This window comes from Chiloscyllium punctatum, chromosome 44, assembly GCF_047496795.1.
Source record: "Chiloscyllium punctatum isolate Juve2018m chromosome 44, sChiPun1.3, whole genome shotgun sequence".
NCBI lineage: Eukaryota > Metazoa > Chordata > Chondrichthyes > Orectolobiformes > Hemiscylliidae > Chiloscyllium > Chiloscyllium punctatum.
The window spans coordinates 55,569,603-55,597,303 of NC_092782.1; the positions used below are offsets into that span (position 1 = coordinate 55,569,603).

The following is a 27,701-nucleotide window of genomic DNA, read 5'->3' on the forward strand; positions in this document are numbered from 1 at the left end:
TGCTGTGCGTTTCCAGCACCACTCCAATCTTGACTCTAACCTCCAGCATCTGCAGTACCCACTTTTGCTCAGCAAAGTATGATGTTAATCCCAACACACATGCCCAATAAACTTATTTAAACACTGTGGCAAACCCCTTAAATTGATGCCACCTATCATGACCTTTCAGAATCCCAAAGTGCTATGGGTGTTTTTTTTTACTTTTAACTCCAAAATAAGTTTTTTTAATGAGAACTGCTACAGGCTAAAATAATACAGGCTGCAACTGTAAACTGTGTGAGACCATGGAATGTTATACTTGTGGAATGTCAGGGAAAGTTCATAAATTAAGAGATTCTAACAGGGAGAAGTAATGAGGGAGCTATATCTCCTCCTCCCAGCAAAAACTTACCTTGTGCAGAACTTATTTTTTGCCCTTCCAGGTGTATTCAAAAATGGATTAAAAACTGACTGCTACCCTAGTGTGTGTATTTGCACAGAAGCAAGCAATGGGTTTGAGCTCTAGTGCACCATGAAGTTCACAGTTGGAAAACCATTCACGAGTCACCCCTGCTTTGTAGGTAAAAGTATTCTCTCACTGTGAGTGGTCAAGGAAAGCTGTCTAACAAGAAAATCAGAAGTAAATTGGACAACAGAAAGACTTTTGCTTAGATTGTTTGAATAAACTATCTACTAAAAGAAACAGGACATAAGGATTTCAACGACCAGATAAATTCCAAGAATCTCAAAATTGGCTAATCAACTTTCAGTGTTCTAATATCTACTCTTCGCGAATAACCTAATGAAATTGATATGCATATTTTTAACTTTTCTTTATTTTTGGGCTCACTTCATATTACCAAACTAAGTATATGTGTTTGCATTATTAATTATTTTTGGATTACAAAAAAATTAATACAGTTTTTTTTCTGAACTGAAGGAAGCCAAATTTGTTCCTTTTAAAACATCAATTGATTTTGTCACAGAAAAAGGCATCAACAAGGAATGAGATCCACCCTGAACTAATCTTGATGTGACTTCTCACCCAGGCAATAAATGTTTGTGGCATCCATCTGGAACCACGATAGCCTGGAGAAATGCCCTTATTGGAACACACCATTGAAGAACTTGGAACTAAATGTCTGAACAAGCAGTGGAAGCAAATTCAATGATAAATTTCAAAATGCGAAAGGTTCAATAATTGAACAAAAGGATTTAAAACATTAGGGTTTTGAGAAAGGAACAGGAAAATAGGAGTAATTGAATAACTTTTTTCCAAAGAATTGGCAGGGACAAGATGAACCAAATTGTGTCTGTACCATATCATTTAACAATACCAACAAGCCAACGAAACAAGTCTATAAAATAGGCTAAAGAATGCAAGCTACCATATCAACACTCACCTACCAACTTAATTTCATTTGCTTTCCTAAATCTTTTTATCTTTTATATATAAGTTAAATGGTGAGTCAAAGAGTCTATTGTTTTGCACCTCAATTCTTAATGGAGCTATCTATGCCCTTGTTTGTACATTGTATTGTGTTCTGTGAATTAATAATGTTGTGTGATTCAAGCTGTCCCTGATCATCTACTCTTAAATCATATAAAGGACAAAAGATGCCAATACTTTCAGGTTCAGCATCAAGTCCTGGTGCAATCCCTACCATTTGCTAATTGAGTACTGCCTCTAGTTTCCCACGATAAATTGTAGATGTCCCAGGGAAGAGTGAGAGATACCTTTTATTGGTTGGCAAATCAAAGCAAGCGAAAATAAATAATTTCAGAAATGTTTTTGAGGATATACCATAATATTCAACTTTCTGATACTCCACATTTGCTTCTGATTCTCCACTCCAATCTTGCCTCTTATATCAACCCTTGATCATCCAAAATAAATAACTTTCTTTTAACTGTTGTGGTCAGCTGTAGACAATGGTTTGTTATAATTATATTGAGTATCAGATCAGTTTACAAAGAGACGGACAGAAACTATAATTACTGATTAAAATGGAATTTATTTTTAATTGTAGATTCTCAAGATGAAAAATAGCATCATTGTAAGAATGGAGCTGAAACCACTGTAAAAAGTTTTCTGATTTTCTTGGAATTTCTTCCAGGGTTTATTGATGACTATTGGATAAAACAGGCCCATTCACCATGACAGATTGACCTTGGATGCACAACATATTATCTGCCCATATTAGAACTTATATTAATTTGACTATTCCAATCTCTACCTCTATCTTCTCTATGAACATTTTAGCTGGTCTCCTAGATGCTGGCCTGTCACAGTCAATCTAAGCAAGATCATATGGGGTCATGCACGATTCGTCCCACTGAATGAGAGGTAGTGTACCGTTCAGTTGTTATGTTTTTCATTACATGACTACATTCGCGTATGTGGCTCACGCTGCTTGAGTGGTGCAAACTCAGAAAAATAAGCAAAGCTGTAGAAAGTTTAGGGGTCCTAGCTAGAAGCATGGAGCAGATATTTTAAAGCTCTTTAAACAAAATTCCTACTCACATAGAAGCTAGTGCCATCGCTGCATAGCTTCAACATATACAACTGTGCCAAGACAGCAAATCCTAACTGTGTTGCTGTACAATTGTGAAGACGCTGTATTTGGTTCTCTGTAGAATTTCAGGGTCATTCATGCTGTGTTCTGACCCAAACGTAGTTACTGGTCAGATCATCAGAAAAGCAACTGGATGAGATTTTAACCTGAGACAATGAAGTTTGAGTTGTTTAGAACTAAATTTAAAGAAAATAACGAATGCTGAAAGCATTGGAATTATAAAAGTCAGTGAGTGAAAAATGAATAAAATTCAACTAACATTGTGAATGACAGCATTTATCAAAAACATTTTCATTGTGACATTACAATTGTACTTCGTTCCAAGATAGCCAATATTTGTATAAAAACCATGATAAATTACGAGAGTGCTTTTGTCTTGTGTTTTATAGATTTGTTTTAATTGCTGTGAGGATCAAGTGATATTGAAAACGCAACAAGTAAGGAAAACATAGAAAATACTGTAAGGACAAAGTATAGCAGTTAGAGTATTTTGCATAACTACAGAAGCTGTAGAGAAAACCATAAACCATACCAGTGTGGGAGCTTTTTACTGATAAGGGGTATCATTACATACTCAACCACCATTCTAGACCAGCAGTAATGAGATAATTGGATTTGTGCACTCAGTCCACTCCTGGGGCAGTTTTCCAGCTGAAATAGAGCAGAGGGCAGATTAAATAGTGATGAGATCTTACTAGAACCCAATAAGAATTAATTACCATTCAACAGACTGAAATCCTATTATGAGAAAATACTGACCTGTTGTTGAGGTTAAGACCTGTAAATGGTGCACATTTTTTGAAAAAGGAAAATTGCCCACTTCCAACTTCTAAGTCAAAGATTAATATGCTGATTTCTGGGTTATTAGAGATAACATAGAGCCTTTGTTGCAACAATTAACTTTCTTTTTGAAAAATTATGCATACCGATTACATTATTATAAACAGCTCTGAGAAATATGCTTGTGATGTATAATTTCCCATTTAAGCCATGCCCAGGTTTTGACAGCTTTTACATTTTGTTATTAGGATGCGAACTTCACTGACATGACACTATTTACTGTCCGTCCTGAACTGTCCTTGAGATGAAGGTAGTGATGCACTACCTTCTTGCACCACTGCAGTCTATTTGGTGAAGTAGCTGTTAGGGAGTCACTTCCAGGATTTTGTTCAATAGAAGTGAATACATTTCAAAATCAGAACAGTGTATGCCTGTAAGGGAATTTGCATGTGGTGGTACTTCCTTGCCCAGAATATTACTGGCTGAAAGCAAAATCTTATACTCAGTGAATCTTCTGGGGTTGTTTGCTCTGATTTACTCAGATATAATGTTATATCATTCAGTTGTGCTTGATATAGCAGTAGACAGATTATATCACCAGCTCTGCACAAGGAAAGCTGGACATTCTGAAATAGGTCTTGAAGGTTGTGGCATGACTCCTCAAGGCACTAAGAATCGCATTCAGACAGTATTTAACAATTTCAATATTACCTCGTGATTTCAAGCAACGATCACCGTAGGTTTCAATGTACTGTGATTGTTACTGTTACTCATTTTTTTCAACAAACGAGAGACAAATAACTTAAGGACATACTTCTGTTTTACTTTAAAATAGTAAGGCATTTCAAAATGTAAAGTGTTATTTCCTATGTTCTCCAGCAGAAATTAATATCAATTACTAACGTGACCCTAACAGGGACAGCACTGTGGCTCAGTCATTAGCACTGTTGCTTCACAGCACCAGGGTTCGATTCCTGCCTCAGGCAACTGTGTGGAGTTTGCACATTCTCCCCGTGTCTGCGTGGGTTTCCTCTGATAGCTCCGGTTTCCTCCTACAATCCAAAGATGTGCTGGCCATGTTAAGTTAGCCCATAGTGTCCAGGGATATGTAGGTTCAGTGCATTAGTCTGGGGTATATGTAGGGGAAGGGGTCTGGGTGGATTACTCTTTGGAGGGTTGGTATGGACTTTTAGGGCCAAATGGCCTGTTTCCACACTGTAGGGATTCTATTTGTTTCTATGATGCTGTATTTGCTAGAGCAATTAACTCATACTTGACTCGGGGATAAACCTATTAACAGTTGTCAGTTTTCTTAAAGGAACAGGTCATTTTAACTATAACTCGACTTCAACAACAAAATTAGACATAGTACATCACATATTTATGTGAGTGGGAAAAAATCTGGCAAATGGAGCAGCTCATGAGAAAACATGAAACTGCCGATATTGGCAGGAAGAATTAAGAAAAGCACAATGGGGCAGCTCAGTGGGTCAGTGGCTAGCACTGCTGCCTTACAGCGCTGGAGACACAGGATCGATTCGACCCTCTGGTGGCTGACTGAATGAAGTCTGCACATTCTCCCGTGTCTGTGTGGGTTTCTACCGGGTGCTCCGATTTCCTCCCACAGTCCAATGATGTGTAGGTTAGGTGCATTGGATGTGCTAAATGGCCCATAGTGTCCAGGGTGGTGCAGGGTAGGTGGGTTATCAAAGGGAAATGGAGGGTTGCAGGGATAGGATAGGGTCTGGGTGGATTGTTCTTCGGAGGGCCGGTATGGACTTGGCGGACTGAATGGCCTGCTTTCATACAGTAGGGATTCAACGATAATATCGAAATGGTGAATGATTTCAAAATTGCATGAATTACAAAAGGCTAATATGCAGGGATGGAAAATAATTAAAACAAATGGAGGGAACTAATTGAATGCAAATGTGAGGTGGAGGGCTCTTGTGGTATTGCCCCTACCTCTAAGCCAGGAGAACCAGGTTCAAGTCCTACCTACTCCAGAGGTGGGGAATACAACCCTGGGCAGGTTGATTAAAAGTAGGGAGGTTATGATTCAGTTACAGAGGGCACTAGTGAGATCACATTTCTTTATTTAAAGGGTAATAGAAATGGATTGGAAGCAGTTCAGAGAAATGGTAAAATTGTGAATTATCCACAACATCATATTATAAATGCAAACTTTTAACACAATTCATTCATCAGCTAAGTGCAAAATAACATGTTTTGGATTGATTATGCTGTATTAAAATTACAGATATGTATTATGTAATGGTAAAAACCTTGAAAAAATACAAATGCATTTATACCAGATGTGGTCTGAACCTGGTGTTAGAGCTCAAAGTGACATTGACAGAAAATAAATTAAAGTTTTATGATGAACAAAGTATGAAGTTGGAGTCCAAATGGAGTTGGAGTCACTCTGGGCCCTCTGTCTGATTTTCACTTTCCAAGATGTAAAGCAGTTTGTGATTTTACTGAAGCTAAACTTGTGGGAGACCATTTGAAAAATAGCTGATATTGGATCAACCACCTGCTAAACATCCCTCCTAAAGCTCAATTCATTGCCTAAGGTCAGAATTCCCTCTGTGGAGCTGAAAAGCTTTGTAATACTTGGCACTGCCTGTGAGGGGTGACATGTGCATTGACAGATATCCAGTCAGACAGGTGGGAAGTGAAATTTCTCTGACATTTCCACAACGGTCTTAAGATCTCACAGTCTGGAAATTTCTTTTCTTCCCCCTGCTAGGAATGAGTGTTTCTCAAATGCAGTGAAAACAATGATAACCATCAGCGGATTAGCACACGTCCTTTCACCTTCTGGGACTGGGTTCACAATCAGGCCAAACACAAAGGATAAAAGCCTCTACTGTCTGACGTCAAAAGCTGTTTTTTTTTAAATCCTGGGACCTGAACCAGAGTCGATTGAAGGTGCTTTCTTTCCTGTTATAAAATATCATGCAAAACAATAGAATCTGCGGAAGCAAGTCATTCAGCCCTTCAGGTCCACACTGACTCTCTGAAGAGCAGCCCACCCCGAGCCAGCCCCTTTTCTTTCCCTGTAACCTCACATTTTTCATGATTGATCCACCTGGTCTGCACATCTAAGGACTGTGTGTGGAAACTGGAGCACCTGGAGGGAACCCACACAGACACGGGGAGAACATGCAAACTCCATAGAGACAGTTTCCCGAGGGTGGGTCCCTGGCACCTTAGGGCAGCAATGCTAACCGCTGAGCCACTGTGCTGCCCCAGTAGTGGTGACTTAAGGGTGCTTGACCTTTTCTTGCATTACGTTACACTAGATTCCCCAGCACGTTTTCCACCATCCTATCGTGAACCATGCTGTAAGTGAGATTGGATGTTAAAACAGAGGTAATTGTTGCCAGGAGATGATGCTAAATCACCAACCTCCTATAATGTGAACTGTAAGATAAAAGTTGTATGGACTGAATGGTCTACTTGGGGTCAATAAAGTGTGACGCTCGAAAATTCACAGCTGGTCAGGCAGCATCTGAGGAGCAAGAGAGTCAACATTTCAGGCCTCACCCTTCATCGGTCTATTCTCATCCATATTATCATGAGGTGATGTTTATGTACCAGATTGTTTGATATTTCTGCATATTTTTTAATGTTTAGTTTGAAGGAAAGATTTGTTATAAGTTCAGCCACATTCTTGATGGGACAATTACAATGTTTATTTCCATTGTTTTTAACTCCAGTTTCTTCTGCTGCTTTTTGGGCTCCTCTATAAAATATGAATTCTAAATAAACACACTCAAACCAAATTAAATTTTATCTGATGAACAGGAGGCATTGGCCTAGTGGTATTATCACTGGACTATCAATCCAGAAACCCAGGTAATGTTCTGGGCACCTGGGTTTGGATGCTACAATTGGCACTTGGTGGAATTTGAATTCACTAAAAGTCTGGAAATAAGAATCTAATGATCGCAATGAAACTACTGTCAATTTTCAAAAACCCATCTGAATCACTAATGTCCTTCAGGGAAGCAAACTACCATCCTTACATGTATGACCTATATGTGACTCCAGACCTATGGCAATGTGCTTGACTCTTAACTGCCCCCTGAGATGGGCAATAAATGCTGGCCTAGCCAGCCACACATTCATTTCCTTCGTCATTTCCGCCACCTTCAAACAGACCCCACCACCAAGGATATATTTTCCTCCCCACCCCTATCAGCATTCCAGAAAGACCACTCCCTCCGTGACTCCCTCGTCAGATCCACACCCCCCACCAACCCAACCTCCACTCCCGGCACCTTCCCCTGCAACTGCAAGAAATGCAAAACTTGTGCCCACACCTCCCCCCTCGCTTCCCTCCAAGGCCCCAAGGGATCCTTCCATATCCATCAGAAATTCACCTGCACCTCCACACACATCATTTACTGCATCCGCTGCACTGGATGTGGCCTCCTATACATTGGGACACAGGCCACCTACTTGCGGAACATTTCAGAGAACACCCCTGGGACAACCGCACCAATCAACCCAACCGCCCATGGCTGAACACTTTAACTCCCCCTCCCAGTCCGCCAAGGACATGCAGATCCTTGGCCTCCTCCATCACCAGACCATGGCAACACGACACCTGGAGGAAGAGCGCCTCATCTTCCGCCTAGGAACCTTCCAACCACAAGGGATGAATGCAGATTTCTCCAGCTTTCTCATTTCCCCTCCTCCCACCTTTTTTCAGTCTCAACCCTCAGACTCAGCACCGCCTTCTTGACTTACAGTCTTCTTCCCGACCTCTCCACCCCCACCCCCTCTCCGGCCTATCACCCTCACCTTAACCTCCTTCCACCTATCGTATTCCCAACGCCCCTCCCCCAAGTCCCTCCTCCCTACCTTTTATCTTAGCCTGCTTGACACACCCTCCTCATTCCTGAAGAAGGGCCTATGCCCGAAACGTCGATTCTCCTGTTCCTTTGATGCTGCCTGACCTGCTGCGCTTTTCCAGCAACACATTTTTAAGCTCTGATCTCCAGCATCTGCAGTCCTCACTTTCTCCTAGCCACACACTCATCCCATGAATGAAAAAAAAGGCAGACTCAGTTGCAGTCTATTCATTCATGGGGTGTTGGTATCATTGCCTGGAGCAGCGTTTATTACCTGTTCCTAATTGCCTTTCAATTGATTGGCAAGTTAGGGCCGTTTCGCAGGCACAAGAGTTAACATTGCTGTGGGTCTGGAGTCATTTGTAGTCCTTGACCAGCTCAGGACGTTGGATTTCCTTCGCGAAAGGGGTATTAATGAATCAGATGGGCTTTTACATCAGTGGTTACATTGTCAATCACAATGTACAATTCAAACCCCTCCTGTCCCCACAATACTAATGTGGAGCTCTGAATTACTAAGTCAGTGCCATCAACATTACGCCATCATCTTTCCATAAATGTTAAGTTGCCACCTCATGCATAGATTACTGCAGTTCTACAGCTGATGGGTGGTTGTTGTGCAAGCATGAAGTTGCATTTTAACAAAAACTTCTAATGGAACTCCTGGTGTTCACTGCATACCACTGAGATCATTAGAGTGGCTGGAGGAGAGAGAGGGAGCCCAGCTCCACATTGGAAGACAACTAGGATTTTTAAAAATAATTTCAGAAGCAGGATGGCTACATGAATAGGAAGGGTTTACAGGGATATGGGCCAAATGCTTGCAAATGGGATTAGATTAATGTAGAATATCTGGTTGGCACAGACAAGTTGGAACAAAGGGTCTGTTTCCGTGCTCTATATCTCTATGGTACTAAGAAATTGGGGTCGGTATTGCTTGTTGATTTAACAACAAGGAAGAAGCTTTTCAAACAAGAAGTAATTAGGTGAACTGTTCCTTTAAAAGACTTAAGAGTGAAGCTCTTCTCCTTTGGATGAAATGTAGTTTAGCAAATCTCCCTTTTGAGAATTACACATGTCTGCTGCTGTTTGATTGCACAGTGGGAACAGGCAGCTTGGGTAACCAATAGTAACCTTGCACTTCGACTCTCAATGTATAACATCGGCTGGACTGTTTTTAAATAATTTCTTACTTTCATGTGGATTTCGGCCTGCCCAGAACAGCTGCCGCCTCCTCAAATTTAATCATAACATGAAAGATGATACTGTCCCATCAAATTTGTGAGGTGACTCTTCGCAAAGGGATGGGTACAGACAGCTGACAGGACTGATTTGAATATACTGCAACTTGGAAGCTTGACCTGGTTATGACAAGCTCCTGAGAGCAGTGTAACTGAGAAATAGAGTAAATGGCAATGTCAGCCCCAGAGTGTGTTGCAACAGACTAAACACATATGTTCCTGTAAATAGGGAGAGAATGAATTCAGGAACTGACCTTGCTCCAGGGATAAGTGCTAACTGTTATTTAAATTTAATTTGCTGTTCAAAGTACAACAGCAACTTGCATTTGTGTAGAAACTGGGAACAAATAAGGCCTCAAAAAGGAGAAATGGGATAAGAATGAAATATTGGACTATTGAAGGAGGGATGTGAAGGGACAACTTAAGTAGTTGGAGCAGAACTAAAGGAGGTGGCAATTCTGCATTTTTTAATCGGAGAATCGAGTCTGAAAAATCATCGTTGTATTAATTGTATTCGAAAGTAATTTTCTGTCTGTACTTGAGCATTTTCCACATTCACTGAGATTCAGTTACAAACTGCAGTCAAAATCCATAATGACAGACACTTGGGAGCAATTTGCATAACCTCATAATGGTGCGCAGCATGCGTTGACAGGAAAAGAGGTTTAGGTCTCATGAAGAGTCATACCAGACTCAAAATGTTAACTCTGTTTCTCTCTCCACAGTTACTGCCAGACCTGCTGAGTTTTTTTTCTCGCACTACATGTGTTTGATTCAAACTCTGTCCCCAGCATTCTGGGGAGATTCTGCCAAATGAAAAACCACAGTGATTAACAAATAAGGAAGAAGGACAATAGGCGATAGAGCTCACTCAACATTCATATCTGGCTGGTTAGTTTTGGTGAGTTTTTGTTTGTACTTTGGGATCAGACTGCCATAGTCTTCCTATAGATGCCACGAAGCATGAAGAGATTCATAGATAAGAAAGGACGTATAGTTCCAAAAGAAAGGCATCTCACACTGAGCCAACCATTAAAAGAAAATACAGTAAAGAACAACAGAAAATGTAATGATCTATGTGTTACAACAAGACCTCTCCTAAAGTATTTGAATAAAATCCCAAATATTTCTTTATGGGGAAAGGTTCATGTGGTAAAAGCCATAAAATGTCAAAGAGTAGTTTGCTTTTTTATAAATGGGGAGATAGAGGGTGCAGGTGCTTATCAATAGTGAGATATATGTACAAATCAGTCCGCAGTAAATGCAATAGAATCAGTTTTAAATATTCTATTGTGGAGATGTCAATAAAGTCTTTCAAAGTTTACAACTTCATCAAGATCATACCCAAGATGAAAACCCATGTTATGACAAGAGACTGGAGCTATCTCCACTGGAGCAGAAAAGGATAAGGTCAGGTTTAATAAAGGCTTTATTTTATTATAATGAAGAATTTTGATGTAGTGAATGGGAAATCAAGACTGTAAGTTTTAAATTAAAGCTTCCATTGCAAATTGTTCAGCCTTTATAGAAAATGTTCAAAATTCAGATTCATTGATTCAAGGTTAATGAAAATTGAATGATTTACATCAGATTTACATGGGGAGATGGTGATGGAGAAGTAATGGGAATGGACTGTAGTGCAGAATCCCAAGTACATATTTCATTGATATGGGTTCAAACCCCACCACTTGGAATTAAAAAAAAACCTGAGTTTGATGGCAACCATATAATTGCTGTCAACTATTGTAAACATCCATGTGTTTCACTCATGTCCTGCAGAGCAGTAAACCTGCTGTAATTGTTTGGTCTAGACCACATGTGCTTTTAGATTCACAGCAATGTGGTCAATTCAATTTGCTGTCTGCAATAGCGTGGACAGCCATTGAGTTCATTGCAGCTTGGGATGGACACCAAACCCCAATACATTCCACATACAAGAATCAAGGAGAACAAATACACAAATGATTGATCTGCAGCCAGCTTTTCATCTCACTATCAAGTTTGAACTATCAAGTTTCGAGAAAATTTGTAACTCAGGTTGAGGTTCTGGATGTAGGTTTGCACGCTGAGCTGAAAGGTTCATTTTCAGATGTTTCACAACCATACTAGGTAACATCCTCAGTGAGCCCCTGAATGAAGCACTGGTGGTGTACCCCGCTTTCTATTTAAATGTTTGAGTTTCCTTGGGTTAATGATGTCACCACAGGAAATGACATCACCAATCCAAGGCAACTCAAACATATAAATAGAAAGTGGGCGACATAAATGAAAAGAGGCCATCAGGCCCATTGATTTTGCATCAAACCTTTGCAGAGCATTCCACTCAGACTAAACCCCCTACCCAATCCCTGTATTTTTATCATGGCTAATCCACCTTGACTACACATCTCTGGACACTACAGACAATTCAGCATGGCCAATCCACCCAACCTGCACATCTTTATACTGTGGGAGGAAACCAGAGCACCCAGCAGAAACCCACACAGACACGAGAACACATGCAACTTCCACACAGTTGCCCAAGGCTAGAATCGAACCTGGGTCCTTGGCACTATGAAACAGCAGTGTTAACCACTGTAGCACCTTGTCACTCTTGATGGCTGACAACTTTTCACTCAAGGTGGCATGATATCCATAAAATATATTGAATATATTTGACAATATATTGTATCATTTTATTTAATTTGATTCGATAAAAGAAAGAATGATGAAGAATATGTGATCTAAATAAATAGTGGATGAAGATGGAATCAGGGACTTTCTAAGGTGTATGTTTCCTCAACTTATCTGAGGAAGGGTCACCGGACCCGACATGTTAGCTTTGATTTCTCTTCACAGATGCTGCCAGACCTGCTGAGCTTTTCCAGCAACTTCTGTTTTTGTTTCTGATTTACAGCATCCACGGTTCTTTTGATTTTCCTCAACTTGTCTGTCAACCGGGATTTGGAGGTGCATAGTGAGGTATACTGACTGTGTGGTGGATTCGGAGGGCTGACTTTGATTCAGTTGCTTGTTATACATTCCTCCTGAGTTTTATATCCATTCAGATCTCTGAAACTTTTGTCCAATCTCCCTATAGTACATAGAATGATTGTTCCTAATGGCAAAAGCAGAGAAATCAGACTTAAAGTAATTGAGAGAAGAACCAAAGGCAACGTCTTTATGGAGATGTCATGTTGATGATAAAAGTTTCGCAATCAGTCGCTCATCAATGTTTAATTAACTCTGTGAGTTATTTTATTTAAAGCAGTAAAACACATAATTTATAAGGTGGTGGATATTGTAGCAAACCAACCGATTTCTATGTGTTCAACTTGAAAACCCAAAGCAGACTAATTATCAGGCTGTGTCACTACATTGTATATAAACATCATATGAAGTCCATAAATGTAAACTCACTTAAAGGCAAGGTACACATACTGTAGCAATGAGCACTTACATTTCAGAATGTACTGTCTGAGTGGTGGTTGATTCAATAATTCATTTCAAGAAGGAATCAGATAAGCAAGTGAAAGAGAAAATGTGTAGGGCTATAAGGAAAGAGAAGTGGAATGGGACCAGCTAATTTGCTCTTACAGGAAGCCAGCATGGATTCAATGGGTCAAATAGACTCCTTTTGTGGTATAACATGATTGTATTCAATGACAATACTCTCATTTGTAGTCAGTGCTCGCTGAGGATCTATACTACAGTATGTTTTAATATAGTAGTCACTCCAACTGGAAGTACATGGCTTGTGCAGATGTTGAAATACTTGTGTTGTAAGTTTCCCTCCCCTGCATTATGTGAGTTAGTTAAGATCTTTATAGCTTTTTCAATCAATCCTGTCAATCTGGGCAGTCCCGAATGCAACAAACAAAAGTTTTATGTACGGAACCAACGTAGCATCATTTAAGGGAGTTAGATTCATTGCCACATTTCTAATTATTTATTTTCTGAAAAAATATTACTGGCCTTGAAATTATGCTCTGTGAAAATTAGCATACAAATCCATTAATACCCAATTCCTTAATCTTATTTTAAGGTGGTCTTAACATGTTAAAAATTAATCATGTTAATCCCTCCGTGAACAGAAAGAGTAGCAAGCAAAATTTGGATGCTTGTTTTTGCGTAGCTTAATTTCAAGAACAATGTTTTATTAACTGTATGGAATTCTCGGAAATCAGCGACATTTGGTTTGTCATTTAGGTATACTTGGATTGGAAAAAAAGTAACCGTTCAAAGACCAAGTTAGATATAATATTCCATCCATTCTGTTTTGTTAAATATGAAAAGTACCAGATGATCTGTTTTTGGAGCTGTTTCCCATGTGCTATCTCAGAAGCTTGAGTTGAACTTGGCCTTGCCACTTTCAGGATGTAACTCTATACCTGGAAAATAAAGATGCCTGATTCAGAGCATTGTAGAAAGTTCATTCTTCAGGGACACAATATTCATTTCAAACCCATCAGTGTCAGTTGTTCCACTAAGTGGTGACATAATCAAAATCCTAATGCCCTTTGGGAGTGTTCAGCCAAACAATCAGCCTGCACTCACTCTCTGACCTTCTCCAAAAGCAATGGGCACCTTTTTCCTCTCTGTGGAAGAGGTGATTGTCAACGTACAGATATAATGGGACAGGGAGGGGGATGCGCAGTTGTGCTATGGGGGGGAAAGGGTAAACATCCGATTTGGACCACTTGCTCTATGATACAAAGTGGCAGGAGTGAAGTGTTTGGAGGAGGGCTGGGGGTTGTTGAGAGCAATACAAAGGTAAAAAGGAGAAGTTTACAGGTAAGCATTCCCTGGACTGACTCTTGCTGTTACCTTGGGATGTTGAAGCTCCGTAGCTCAATGTTGGGGTCACAGAAGAGGTGAACAATTTGTGGATTTTAGCTGCCAATCGATGCATGAGAGGTTACTTTGCAATATTTGAGCATATTCCAGGGACAAGACATGGGTAATGTAGACACAGTGCACGATTTATTCGTCTGCTATATCCTTCAATTATTAATATGGGCACAGGCATTTTAAAATTGTAAAACATACTTTGAATCTAATTTTGTGCCTGGGATCCCACTTATTTGTCAGAATTCCAGTCCGAGTAATATCTGATGAGTGTGACACATGGACGTATATATAGGTTACAAAAACCCCACACTTTGGCAAGAAAGGTTTAATAAATCCTGAGTGACTGCATTTAGTTCAATTCATTTTGACCTCTACTAAATTCATAAATGGGATTAAAGTAAAGAGTGTCTGCCTAGTCCAAATGTTTAGTTAGCGCTATCAGTTTCAGAGTCCCACCACATGTGACAGCTAAAAGCCCTGCTTAATTACTGTGCTATGTCATAAAGTGCTTGTAACTATTCCTTATTTGGTAAATGTTTAAGACAAAAATGCCATTTAATAATATTGGTGACATGGTTTTCTGTGAAACACTTGGAAAAATTTATCTTTTATTATTTGGACAATACAGTCTGTTGAGTGCAGTGAACATTACTTAGTCTTAGGTATAATTTGTTTCACAGAGTCTACCTGCTACTGGCTCATTATACTGCTTTATATTCCAACTTCATTGCCAAGCCCTGATATGCATGCATACTTGATATTCCAATTTGATGCCAAGAAAAGATCCATCAATTGTATAAGAGACAGGTTTGTGCTGTACTAATATTCAGCCACTTTTCAGACACAAGCAAAGTGGCAAATGTTGCATACAAGGAAGTTAAGGAGGTTAAGTCATCATCCCAATAGTCCAAGAGCCAAAGAGAGTCTGCAAACATAGACATGAATGGCCTTAGATTCTCACTCAACAGGTGGTAGGCATTCTGTGATGACATACAATAATGAACAAGCCTCAGAGCAGTACCTCCAAGTATACCTAATTATACTTACAGTGATTACTCTGTAAGCTAGTAGATAATTCACATTCTAAGTTATGGACAAGATTGCACTGCACACTTCATCCAAATTGAACTGTTGCAAAACATTTTAATTACCAGCCTTCCAGAGACAACCATCAATGTATGGATCATAATACCATCCAAATACTCTGAGGGTAGTTTTATTGCTGCTGTCAGAGGTGAGGACAATATGTGAAGCCATTAACCTAATCTAAAATGAGATAGCATACTCAGTGAAGATTTATCTTTATTATTTGTCCCTATGGCTTGAGTGACTGAGGATTCCAAGGCTCAGTGTTCAATTTTGTTAAATACCAAAATCAAGTAAAATCTACTTTCTCCATTACGTCTGCACCATCTTTAACAAATTTGCTGCCAATTTCTAACTGATTTTTCTTGTTGTGGTTGAATGTGTTTAAGTGGTTATGGCAGGTGAGCCCTTTGAAGAAGTTTAGCAAAGGTTTTTGCTTGTAGATTGAGAGGGTAGATTTGAACTAGGATATGTATACTTTACAGTTACACATACCTTCTTGTAATACTAATTTTCTAGTAAACAACAGTTAATACTATTCATTTTTCCCTTAAATTGAAGTTTGGTTAATTGTGTTATGAGATTTGAGCATTGTTGGCCAGGCCAGGTGCTATCTTTTGCTGCTGCATGTTGGGGTTGGTTTAGCTCAGTTGGCTGGACAGTTGATTTATAAAGCAGTATGATGCCTATAGTGTGGGTTCAATCCCCACGCTAGCTAAGGATGCCATACAGGACTGTCCAACGCAACCTCTTCCCTCACCTGAGGAATGGTGACCTTCAGGTTCAATCACTATCAGTCATCTCTCTAATGAGAGAGCAGCCCAATGGACTTGGTCAGACTATGGTGCCAGTAATGATGAAGAGATTTTTAGCACAATTCTAGACTATGCAAGTGATTATGCAGGACCACATAGAAACATAGGAGTAGGGACAGTCCATTTAGTCCTTTGAATTTTCTCCAATATTCAGCATGATTATGGCTGATCATCCATTTCAGTCCCCTGTTCCTTCTTTCTCCCCATATCCTTTAGCCCTAAGAAATATCTCTGACTCCTTCTTGAAATCATTCAATATTTTGGCCTCAATTGTGTTCTGTGGCAGAGAATTCCATAGGCTCACCATTCTCTGGGTGAAGAATTTCTCCTCATCTCAGTACTAAATGGCCTATGTCAGATTCTTACACTGGGGTCCCTACTCTGGTTCCCCAGGCATTAGAAACATCCTTCCTGTGTTTACTCTGTTTAGCTCCTGTTAGAATTTTCTATGAGGGCATCCACCCTCATTCTTCTAAACTGCAATGAATATAGTCCTGACAGATCCTACCTCCCCTCATATATCAGTACTGCCATCTGTTAGGACATAGGGTAAACTCTCCTGCCTAATTTAAACCAGCAACACAGAAAAGATTTATACCCCGCAGTGAGCTGTGATATTCAAGAGGCCAAGAACTATTTAACATAAAAATTGACAACTTTATTTCTTAAAGTATAACAGAGAATAAGTAACTAACAGCTATTCACAACTTCTTCCTCTAACCTATCTTTCACCTTCCCCATCTACAATATAAGTCCAATAACCACCACCGTCCGATTGAGATTTATAAAACTAAACTTCTTATCTCAAAAGCGGGCAGCTTTCGGTTCTTGTCTGTATTCCTGTCTTCTTTTCTTCTTCTTGAGTATTCTGCTTCACAGGTTACTGATCGATAAAGGTACCTTTTAGAGAGTTATTTTTCAGGCAGTCTTTACATGCTGGTAGCTTGGCAGTTCAAGTTTCCCCAGTCTTATACCCTCAAAGCATCGGATTGTGTCATTAGCTTTTAAGATTGTCAATATACTCAATTCAAACTTGATTGGAATTTGGTATTTCAGGGTATAATTTAAACTGATTGGCCAAATTCAAATTTGTTTTTGTTTCTTAGCAACTCAGCCTGTGCTATCTGATCTGAACCAAATGTTACATTATAAAGTCTCCAGCACTCATGTGCTTGCCAAGTCCTTCACTCTCTTAAAGGTACAGTACACTTCCACACCTTTGTAACACATCACAGGAATCAGAGTTGAGAGTGTGGTGCTGGAAGACCACAGCAGGTCAGGCATCATCTGAGGAGCAGGAGAATCGACATTTCAGGCATAAGTCCTTCATTAGGAATGGAGGAGAACTTCTTCAAGGTAATCATCCTTGAAAGAGGCTTCACAGTAGGGTTGAAATCAACTAGGAGAAAGTGAGGACTGCAGATGCTGTGCTTTTCCAACACCACACACTTGACTCTGATCTCCACCATTACAGGAATCAGTCTGTTAAATATTTGTTGCACTCCCTTCATAGCCAGAAAATACTCGATCAAATATGACATTTAGGTGTGCATTTAGATTCTCACTGAGGGATTGATAATATACTCACAGTAAGGCTGTTCCTCCAAGCTGGAGACGTGACAATCAACGAGTTGACTTTCCATGATAGTGTGCAGTCTGTTCATTTAAAGGTCAGTGTTGTATCAAGACCACAAAGTGCCCGGAATGGTGAGCAATTGGAGTAGGTTTCTAAAACTGCCAGCATCTGAAGGAATTGCCTCTTAAAACTTATCCTGAAAATGAAAAGTGAGAAATAAAAATTCTGGTGTCTCCGCATACAATGTGCAAAAAGCATGGCACTGGGAGGGATATCAATCTGAAAACATGCCTAAGATGGCAGCAGAGTAGAATTCTGAGCCAGAGCTCGTCCACTCCATCAGTTTCTTTTCTTTTCTCTCTTCTCACATTGTTCTTTTCTTTTTCTTTTTACCTCCCATCCTTGTGTGACATTGGCCATGTTGGGGTGAACTCCAGAGCAGACTCCCAGCCTCAGCATGGACTCAAACTCCCAGCTTCAGTGTGGACTCGAACTCCTGGCCTCAACATGGACTTGAACTCCTGACCTCAGCTTGGACTCGAACTCCAGGCCCTGAGGTGAAGCCCAACGATTGAAAGGACTGTTATTCTGAACTCTTATTTCTCTATTTTTCTAATTTATTGCTGGACCTTTTGTTTCTTTATTTTTCTTAATTTTTTGCCCTAAGAATTTATACTTATGAATCTGTACCTTGGTCCCTGTGTACCTAAGTTGCTGGCATAAGTGGCGATTTGTAAATTTCTCGCTGTACTCATGTGATTACATGTGACAACACAAAATATGTGTATCAGACATGAGAAAATAAGAATTTCAGAACTCTGATATGTGAGATGGACTGAGAATTCAGGAATGACAATATATTGCTTACATCAAAATAAAAGACAACCACTAAATCATTCAGAAAACTAACATACTGCAATAGAAACAGAAATTGCTGGAGAAACTCAGCAACATCAGTGGAGAGAAGGCATTCAGCACTTCAAGTCCTGTGATCCTTCTTCAGAACTGGATTCGCAGTTTAACTCTGCATTCACGCCACAGATGCTGCCAGACTTGCAAAGTTTCTCCAGCCATTTCTGTTTTTGTTTCAGCATTCACACTTCCAGCAGAACACTACAATGCTGGAAATTGTAACATAAAAAGAAATTACTGGAACTATTCCACAGATCAGGTAGCATCTGTGTAGAGACAAATAAAGTTAACAAACAGCGTATCAATAGCACTTTAGAATGAAAAACAAGTAAAATTTGCAAATGGCACAAATTGGTCTGACAAGCTTTGTACATCTCAGACCAGTCCTGCAGTGAAACCCTCTTTATTTGAGGTATCACTGCTTTCCTTTTACTGTGTTTTTTTCTCTCTGCGATAGTGCCGGGAGGTGGTGGGGGAGGGAATTATTTCAGGTTGTGACCTCCAATTAGACAGTCCTGTATCACAGGTCATTCTGTTATAGCGCACGTCTCATCAACGCAAATTCGCTGTAACGGGATTGATGAACTGGAGACACTCTTGCTAGAACATGAACTTTTAGAATGAGTGTTGGCTGTAACACGATTACATCACCAACACTTTAAGTGCTGTTTCTGACCTGCAAGTTTTCTACAAGCCGGGGTTGCACAAGAACGCAACCATCACGTTACAGAAAAGCTGACTGTATTCTGTACCAGAACAAGCCAATGAAGAGGGTTTTTATGGTTTCTTGGGTTCTCTGACTGGAGAGTTTCAATTATGAAGACAGATTGGACAGACTGGAGTCGTTTTCCTTTGAGCAAAGGAGAGTGAGAGGGGACATGATTAAGATGCATAAAATTATAAGGGGCATAGGTAGCGTAGAATGGAAGAAACTTCTCTCCTTGATGGGGAGATCATTGACTAGGATGGGACATATTTCTAAAGGTATGAGGAAGAAGACTAAGAGGAGATGTGAGGAAACCTTTATTACTCAGGGAGTGGTGGGACTCAGAAAGTCATTGCCTGCAAGGGTGGTTGGGGAAGAAATCCTCATAAACATTGCATATGTATTTAGATAGAGTCATAGAGATGTACAGAATGGAAACAGACCCTTCAATCCATCTCGTCCATGCCAGCCAGATATCCTAACCTAATCTAGTCCCACCTGCCAGCACCTGGCCCATATCCCTCCAAAGCCCTTCCTATTCATATACCCATCCAGATGCCTTTTAAATGTTGCAATTGTACCAGCCTCCACCACTTCCTCTGGCAGATCATTCCATACACGTACCACCCTCTGTGTGAAAAAGCTGCCCCTTAGGTCCCTTTTTAATTTCTTGCCGATCTCACCCTAAACTTATGCCTTCTAGTTCTGGACTCCCTCCACCCCAGGAAAATACCTTGTCTATTTATCCAATGCATGTCTCTCATGATGTTATAAACCTCTAATAGTTCACCCCTCCAACTCTGACTCTCCAGGGAAAATGTTCCAGTCTATTCAGCCTCTCCATGTAGCTCAAACATTCCAACCCTGGCAAAATCCTTGTCAATCTTTTCTAAACCCTTTCAAGTTTACCAATATCCTTTCTTTAGGATGGACACCAGAATTGAATGCAGTATTCTAAAAACAGCCTAACCAATGTCCTGTAACCGCAACATGATTCCCAATTTCTGTACTCAATGCACTGACCAATAAAGGCAATCATACCAAATGCCTTCTTCACAATCCTACCTACCTGTTACTCGACCTTCAAGGATGTACACTTGTTATGTCAATGCATACAAGGCTATGGGACAAGTGCTCAAAAATCAGTTTAGATTAGTTAGCTAGTTGCTTGAGACAGCACAGACATTATGGGTTGAAGATCCTTTTTCTGTGCTGTGGATTTCTATGATTCAATGCTCAATTAGAGAAATTGAAGTGATGCTTGAAGCATTTTGTCAGAGGGATGATTTCTGATCAAAGGGATCACTGCAGTTTTTAGGCACATTCAGCCACATGTAGATTTTCCAGACTGCAGCCAATAATAGGAACAGAGAGGAACCCTGAGAAGACTGACCTGTGGGTCTGTCATTCTTACCTGGAGTTGCAACTGAGACGCAGCAGTGAGGTAAGCTCTCTTAAGGACACGAGGAGAATGAGAGCCTCCCAAAGGAAGAAGCTAGACATGGATGGAAGTTGTTTTCAAAAGCCATCATCCACAGCACAGTCTCTGCAACCTGGAGATTGAGCACCAAGATTATCCAGGATCTCAGCTGGGTCTGGTTTCTCAGTGTATTACTTTCATTGAGAACGTTCTTTCATCAAATGTCAGGACACTGCATGGATATCCTGCTTTGCAGGGAAAGAGGGAGTCAATTTTTAAAATTCATTTGTGAGATGTGGGTGTTGCTTGCTGGGCCAGCATTAATTGCCCGTCACTAGTTGTCCCCTTGAGAAGGTGGTAGTGAGCTGCCTTCTTGAGCCGCTGCAGTCCACCTGCTGTAGGTTGACCTACAAATGGGGAGGGAATACCATTAGGGAGGGAATTCCAGGATTTTGCCACAGTGATAGTGAAGGAATGGTGATATATTTCCAAGTCAGGAAGGTGAGAGACTTGGAGGGGAACTTGAAGGTGGTGGTGTTCCCATGTATCAGCTGGCCTTGTCCTTCCAGATGGAAGTGGTTGTGGGTTTGGAAGGTGCTGCCTGAGGATCTTTGGTGAATTTCTGCAATGAATCTTGTAGATGGCACGCACTGCTGTTACTGAGCAGCAATGGTGGAGGAAATGGATTCTTGTGGGTGTAGTGCCAGTCAAGCGGGCAAAACATTGTGGCTGGCAGCAATGACCGACCAAGAAGAAGATATTTCTGACTTTTTCAGCAATGTTTTCAAGCAGTCAGCTGTCCTACTAGAGCCCGAGGGGTTAACAACTTGAAGGAGCTACCCTGCTGGAATTCAGCCTTCAGGAGGAAGTTAGGGTCGTAAATGTATGGTAGCGTGCATGATGTGTTTAATGATAAAAATGCTTTGTGGTAAAATAAATGCTCGAGGTATGTCTGACTTGTGGTTAAACTGTGTAGCACCAACTTGGAAGGTTAAGATCTGCAAGTTAGCTAAGATCCCCTCTTACGTTTTAAGCAGACCACATCATTTCCAATGCATTTCAATGCTTTATGACAATCCTGTTATAAGAACCATTGATCTTATTACTCTCATCAAAGCACCGTGTTAGACAGACCATGACTGATTAACATTAGCGTAAGATAGCCCTCTGTCAGCACATGACATCCACATACTCATTAATTGCTAATATTGGTAACTGGCCATGTTTTACATTCAAAATTCTATAGATCAAGCCAGGATGATCCTGATTACTTATTACATTGAGAATTAAGCAGTTTGTTGTCTTAGTTTAGCAACAATGATCAGGAATAAAAGTGAGGAATGACCTTCCCTCATATTAGCCAACCAGACATAATACTTTACTTTTATTTTCATTTGTTGACAGTGCTTGAAATTATTTCCTTAACCACCAGCAATAGGAATGTTTTTTCAGGCATCCAAGCTCTCATGCTGGTTTGGCCTACAGCTGGAACCAGTGGTCATTCAGCTTCCCATACCCCCCATAAGGAAACCCAGTTGTGGACAAGCAACTCCTGCAGAACAGACACAAGTAGTAAGCTTCCATCTTTGGTATTTCCAAGGCAGTGCCCCTTGGTGTTTGGGAGGAGGGGACGAGGTTGTGTGTGTGTGTGTGTGTCTAACGGTGTCAGTTTAACACAAGTGCCACATTCAATCGAGCAGCTGCTTGGGAAGCTCTCAAAACCACATGCGTGACCAGAAGCTAATGGTTTCTCTCTACTCCGATTCCAAATTGTAACAAAGCAGCAAAGTGATCAACCACCCAGTCACCGAGTAATGATAGCGGTCCTTTCATTGGTAACAAGATAAACACATGAGCAAGTTAAAAAAAGGAAGGAAATGAGGCTAGATGAAGGTGGGTGCAAAGGAGGCTAATGTTAAGAATAGGATAACCATTGGCTATGAAAGCTTTACATGTCTGCATAATTCCAATGTTAGCAGAACACCTGGCAGGAAATGCTTCTTACATTTGCAACCCCTGATTGAGAATGTCACCACTGAAAAGAAAATTGAAAGACTTGCATTTGTATGGTGCCGTACTCAAAATTGCAACAATCCAAAGTGCTTTCCAACCAACATGGCGCTTTGGAATTGTGGTCACGACTGTAGCAAGGTGAGCCACGTATCCTGAGATTGTTCACCATTATTGCCATCTCAACATGATCAGCTTGGGAGTCCCAACCATGAAAGAGAGATTCTAAAAGAATTGTGCTGGCGGTAAAATGCTCAGTGTTCTGGCTTAGTTGGAAACATACATAAAATGCTTTGCTATGTTTTGTAAAATGCTTTGAGATGTTTCAGAATGCTGTGTAATTACAGGTTAATTTCTTTTTTTTTTATCTTGTACATTATTGACTAACATTGAAAACAAATGCAGGAAGGCATTTGTGAGGGGCTTTTGCCCAAAACATCGATTTTCCTGCTCCTCAGATGCTGCCTGACCTGCTGTGCTTTTCCAGCACCACTCTAATCTTGACTCTGATCTCCAGTATCTGCAGTACCCATATCTGCCATAAGTTGTGATTGACCTGTTGCAGAATGGTTACAATCTAATTACTTAAATATTGCAAAGAATTAAAAAGTAACACAAACCTAATATGAAATCAAAACAGACTGCACTGGTTAGATTTACCCTGCACAAGTGCGGGTACAACAATCTTTGACAGAGCCTTCAAACCCATCTGGTTCACTAATGTTCTTCAGGGAAGGAAACTGCAATCCTTACCTGGTCTGGTCTACATGTGACTCCAGACCCCCAGCAATGTGGTTGACTTTTAACTGCCCTCTGGGCAATTAGGAATGGCAATAAATGCTGGCCCAGCCAGCGACACCCACAGCCTGTGAAAGAATCGAAGAAAAAGACGCCAAAATGCAGGAGATATCACTCTGGTGCATCTTTGGAATCTGAGCATCCAGTCTCTATCGCTCTGATGTCACAAGGTTTGCCCCTTGTTTATAAGGTTGGAAGGAAAAAGCAAGTTGAAGAAAGGCATTTTTTTATGTTCCACAAGCAAGGGCAATAATCTGGAAAGCAGTGTAACCTCTCAGGCCAAATACCATGAGCAAATCCTTTTTTTTCTCATAATTTGGAAGCAGCTCTAAGACCTATGGAATTCAAAAGATTTTTGCCTGTTATTTCTCAATGCTTTCAACTTCCACTGTGTTCTCCCTTTGTGTTCAATGGTGGCTTCCAGGCAAAACCATGCACTCTACATAAACACCAAAGATCAAGTCAACATTGCTGTTGATGAGCTGTTGACAAAATGAAACTAGCAACCTGAAACACAAGCAGCACCGATGCTGCTAGATCAGCTGAGCTTCTCCAGCAATTTCTATTTGCGTTTCTGACAACCTGCCTCTCCTTGAACAACACAGACTCCATGGGCTGAAGGATGTCTTGTGTACTGTGTGATTCTGGGTTGCACATAGTGGATGGGTTGGAATAGGCATCCTCTTGACGTGTCAATTTCACCATTTCCAATCCTCCATTGACTTCCAAATCCACATGTTCTTTCAAGTCAAAACTCAACTCAATGTTTCAGTTCAATGACCTGTCACCAGAATGTTCCATTGACCTATAATGTTAACTCTTTTATGTTTGCCACAGATCTTGCCTGAACTGCTGAATCTTTCCAGCACTTTCTGTTTTTATCTGTGGAAGCTAGATTTGAAGACATTGCATTACGCCTGTGCATTGTCACTCTGGCTGCTGCTGCTGCTAAGCACAAATGCAAGCATCTATCCTAATTGTTTGAACCTAATTCTTCATTTGCCAGTTTTCATTATTCCTGTCCCAGAGAGACAAACACAGGGAATGATACATTTTCAGGCCTAATGTCTACTTTTCTCTAACACTTTCACCTGACGGGCTATTGGCACAGAAAAGGATGTCATCAGAAGGATATTGGTTTCCAAGAATGGCTTAGGTGTGAGAAACCTCACATTGATAACTTGGGACTCTTTTCCATGGAGAGAAGGGGGCTAAAAGGAGATCTGATAGAGATTTTCAAAATCATGAGTGGGCTGGATAGAATTTATGGGGACAAACTACTCCTGCTCAGAAAAGGAACAAGGTATAGATTTAAAGTGATCTGCAAAAGAAGCTAGAGTCAATGATAACCATTTTCATTCAGTGAGAAGTCAGAGCAAGGAGTGCACCACCTGGAGGTGTTCTGGAGGCAGGTTTAATTGAGGCATTCAAGAGTGCACTGGGTTATTATTTGGATAAAATAATGTGCAACTGTATTGAGTAAAAGTAGGAGTGTGATACTGGGTAATGTTGTTCATTTAATGAGCCATTGCAAACACGATGGGATGAACCGTCACCTTCTGTGCCACAATACTTCATTTTTGTGGGATCTGGGTGATGCTGACTGGGTCAGCATTTACTGCCCGACCCTAATTGCCCTAGAGAAGGTTCAGGTGAGATGTCTTCTTGAACCGTTGTAGTCCACCTGCTGTAGCTTGACCCACAATGCCACTGGAATTCGCTTCCTAATAGCATTGTAGGTCAACCCACAGCAGGTGGACTGCACTGGTTTAAGAAGGCAGCTTACCCCCACCTTCTCAAGGGCAACTAGGGACGGGCAGTAAATGCTGGGCCCAGCCAGCGACACCCACATCCCACCAAAATGAATAAATGAAAAAAAAAACATAGCTCACTTATTGTCACTAAGTTTGTTGTGAATGTGACAATTACTGCTTTCATTAATTGTTGTAAAAACCAGCCTGGTTCACTACTTTTATTTAAGGAATTAGATGTGTTATCCTCTTTTAGTCTACACGTGACACCAGTAATGTGATTGATTCTTAACTGCCCTCATAAAGATCTAGCAAGCCTCTCAGTTCAAGAGCAATTAGAAATAGGCAACAAAACACATCTTGTCCAACAATGCCCAAATCTGATGAATGAATTTTAAAAATTATATGCAATTTCAGGTGAGGATATCTTACAAGGTGAGAGTTAATTTTTTTTCTGTCCTTTGCAAAAGCAACATTGGAACTAAGACCCTAATTTCTGCCAACTCAGAATAGAGTGGAAATCCAAATAGGTATCTTGTAAGTCTATATGACTGAGTACCAGAATACAGCGACACGACCATGGGGTATGATGAATGCAGAAGCAATACAGTTGGCACAAAGCCTATCAGAAGCTCTGGAAACCTTGTGCAGCTTCCAAACCTCTTCAGAATCTCCATCTCAATCTTGATGTTCCGAAAGAGAAATCGATTTTGTTCTGTGTTTACAAATTTTGTTGTAAAAAATATAATTGTACAACAAAAGGTCAGCAGAAAGATCATATTAAATGCCTGGGTATTTAAAATAGACAAAATCATGCTTAACGGATATGAATGAATATGGAATGGGGTACTGTGCAAAAAATGCACCAAAGTTCAGAATATCAGCAGATGCTTGTCAGTTGCTATCACATTGTATAATCTTTGTTCAGATTCACAAATTTATTTTAATGCACTATATCACAGAAACAAGTTGTTGCAATTCATCTTCAGCTATTATGTATTGAATTTTGTTCAAGGTGTGACATTCTGTTAATCTGTGGGCTTACATTAACATTTCTCACCCTGTGTGTCTCAATGCAGCTTGAAAAGGCTGTGGTTCTCAATTGTTACATTGTACAGAGAAGATTTTCCCAGTGCAGTTTCCGACACCGAGCAAGGTGATATTTGTAGCGAGTGAAGATCTACATTCAAGCAGATCAGTTGCACACTTTCCATTCAAATTAAGGTGACATTTTGTCTGCATTTTTATATAGAATCCCTACAGTGTGGAAACTGGCCCTTCGGCCCAACAGGTCCACACTGACCCTCTGAAGAGGATTCCACCCAAATCCATTCCCCTACCTTATTACTCTACATTTACCCCTGACTAACGTTCTGGATTAGTGGTGCTGGAAGAGCACAGCAGTTCAGGCAGCATCCAAGTAGCTTCAAAATCGACGTTTCGGGCAAAAGCCCTTCAAACGTACCTAACCTATGCATCCCTGAACACTATGGGCGATTTAGCATGGCCAATTCACCCTAACCTGCACATCTTTGGACTGTGGGAGGAAAGTGGAGCACCCGAAGGGAACCCCAGCAGACATGGGGGGGAATGTGCAAGCTCCACACAGACAGTCACCCCGAGGTTGGAATCGAACCCAGGTTTCTGGTGCTGTGAGGCGGCAGTGCTAATCACTGAGCCACCAGCTGTTTTATAATGAAGGAATGTACAAAATTATTTTTTTTCAGCTGACCACAGTGAATGAGTTAATCTGAGTGCCATATTGAGTTGGTTTTCACTGATTTCCTTCTTTACCAAGTTTGGAATATTGCATCCTGTAAAGTGAAATGGAACTTTAATTAAAAACAACACTTAGCTTCCACCTTAATAAACGTTCTGCGGCAAGTGTTATTTTTTTCAATAAAGCTTGTGGAGATATTTCATCCATGAAACTACCATCATGCTTTAACACAGAGACACTATAAGCCTGCTGTCCAGGCTAATGGTTTCCCAGCACTGGCAGCTGTTTAAATCCATGCTTTACTCTCCCTGCAATGACCAGCAGCTTTCAAGATTAATAATCTCTTTTTGCTTTGCATCACCACTCCCCCCCATCATTGCATCTGCCCTAGTAATAGAAAGCAAGGTGTTTGCAGCAGTCACATTAATAGTGGAGTTTATATCATTACAAGAAATGTGCATACACATATCACTTAGCTTATTCCTCCTCATTTCTCCTGAAGGTCTCTGGCTAGTTTCACAGGTCCAGGGGAGGTGTCAGCCCCTTCATCTCTCACTTGAATTGACACTATTCAAGTGTTGAGGGGTAACTTGCTTCACGGCTTGACTTTCCATGCTCAGTGCTGCCTGGTTATCT

General features: G+C 40.5%; 1 long non-coding RNA gene across 1 annotated transcript; it reads right to left on the minus strand.

The window, feature by feature from the left end:
* Positions 1–3,078: 3,078 nt before the first annotated feature.
* On the minus strand, positions 3,079–27,689 carry LOC140466652 (uncharacterized). The gene is made up of 4 exons (XR_011955245.1): positions 27,529–27,689; positions 17,761–17,944; positions 13,720–13,811; positions 3,079–3,206 (listed from the first exon to the last, which is right to left on the minus strand). It is a non-coding gene; the product is annotated as an uncharacterized lncRNA (long non-coding RNA).
* Between the last annotated feature and the right edge of the window lie 12 nt (positions 27,690–27,701).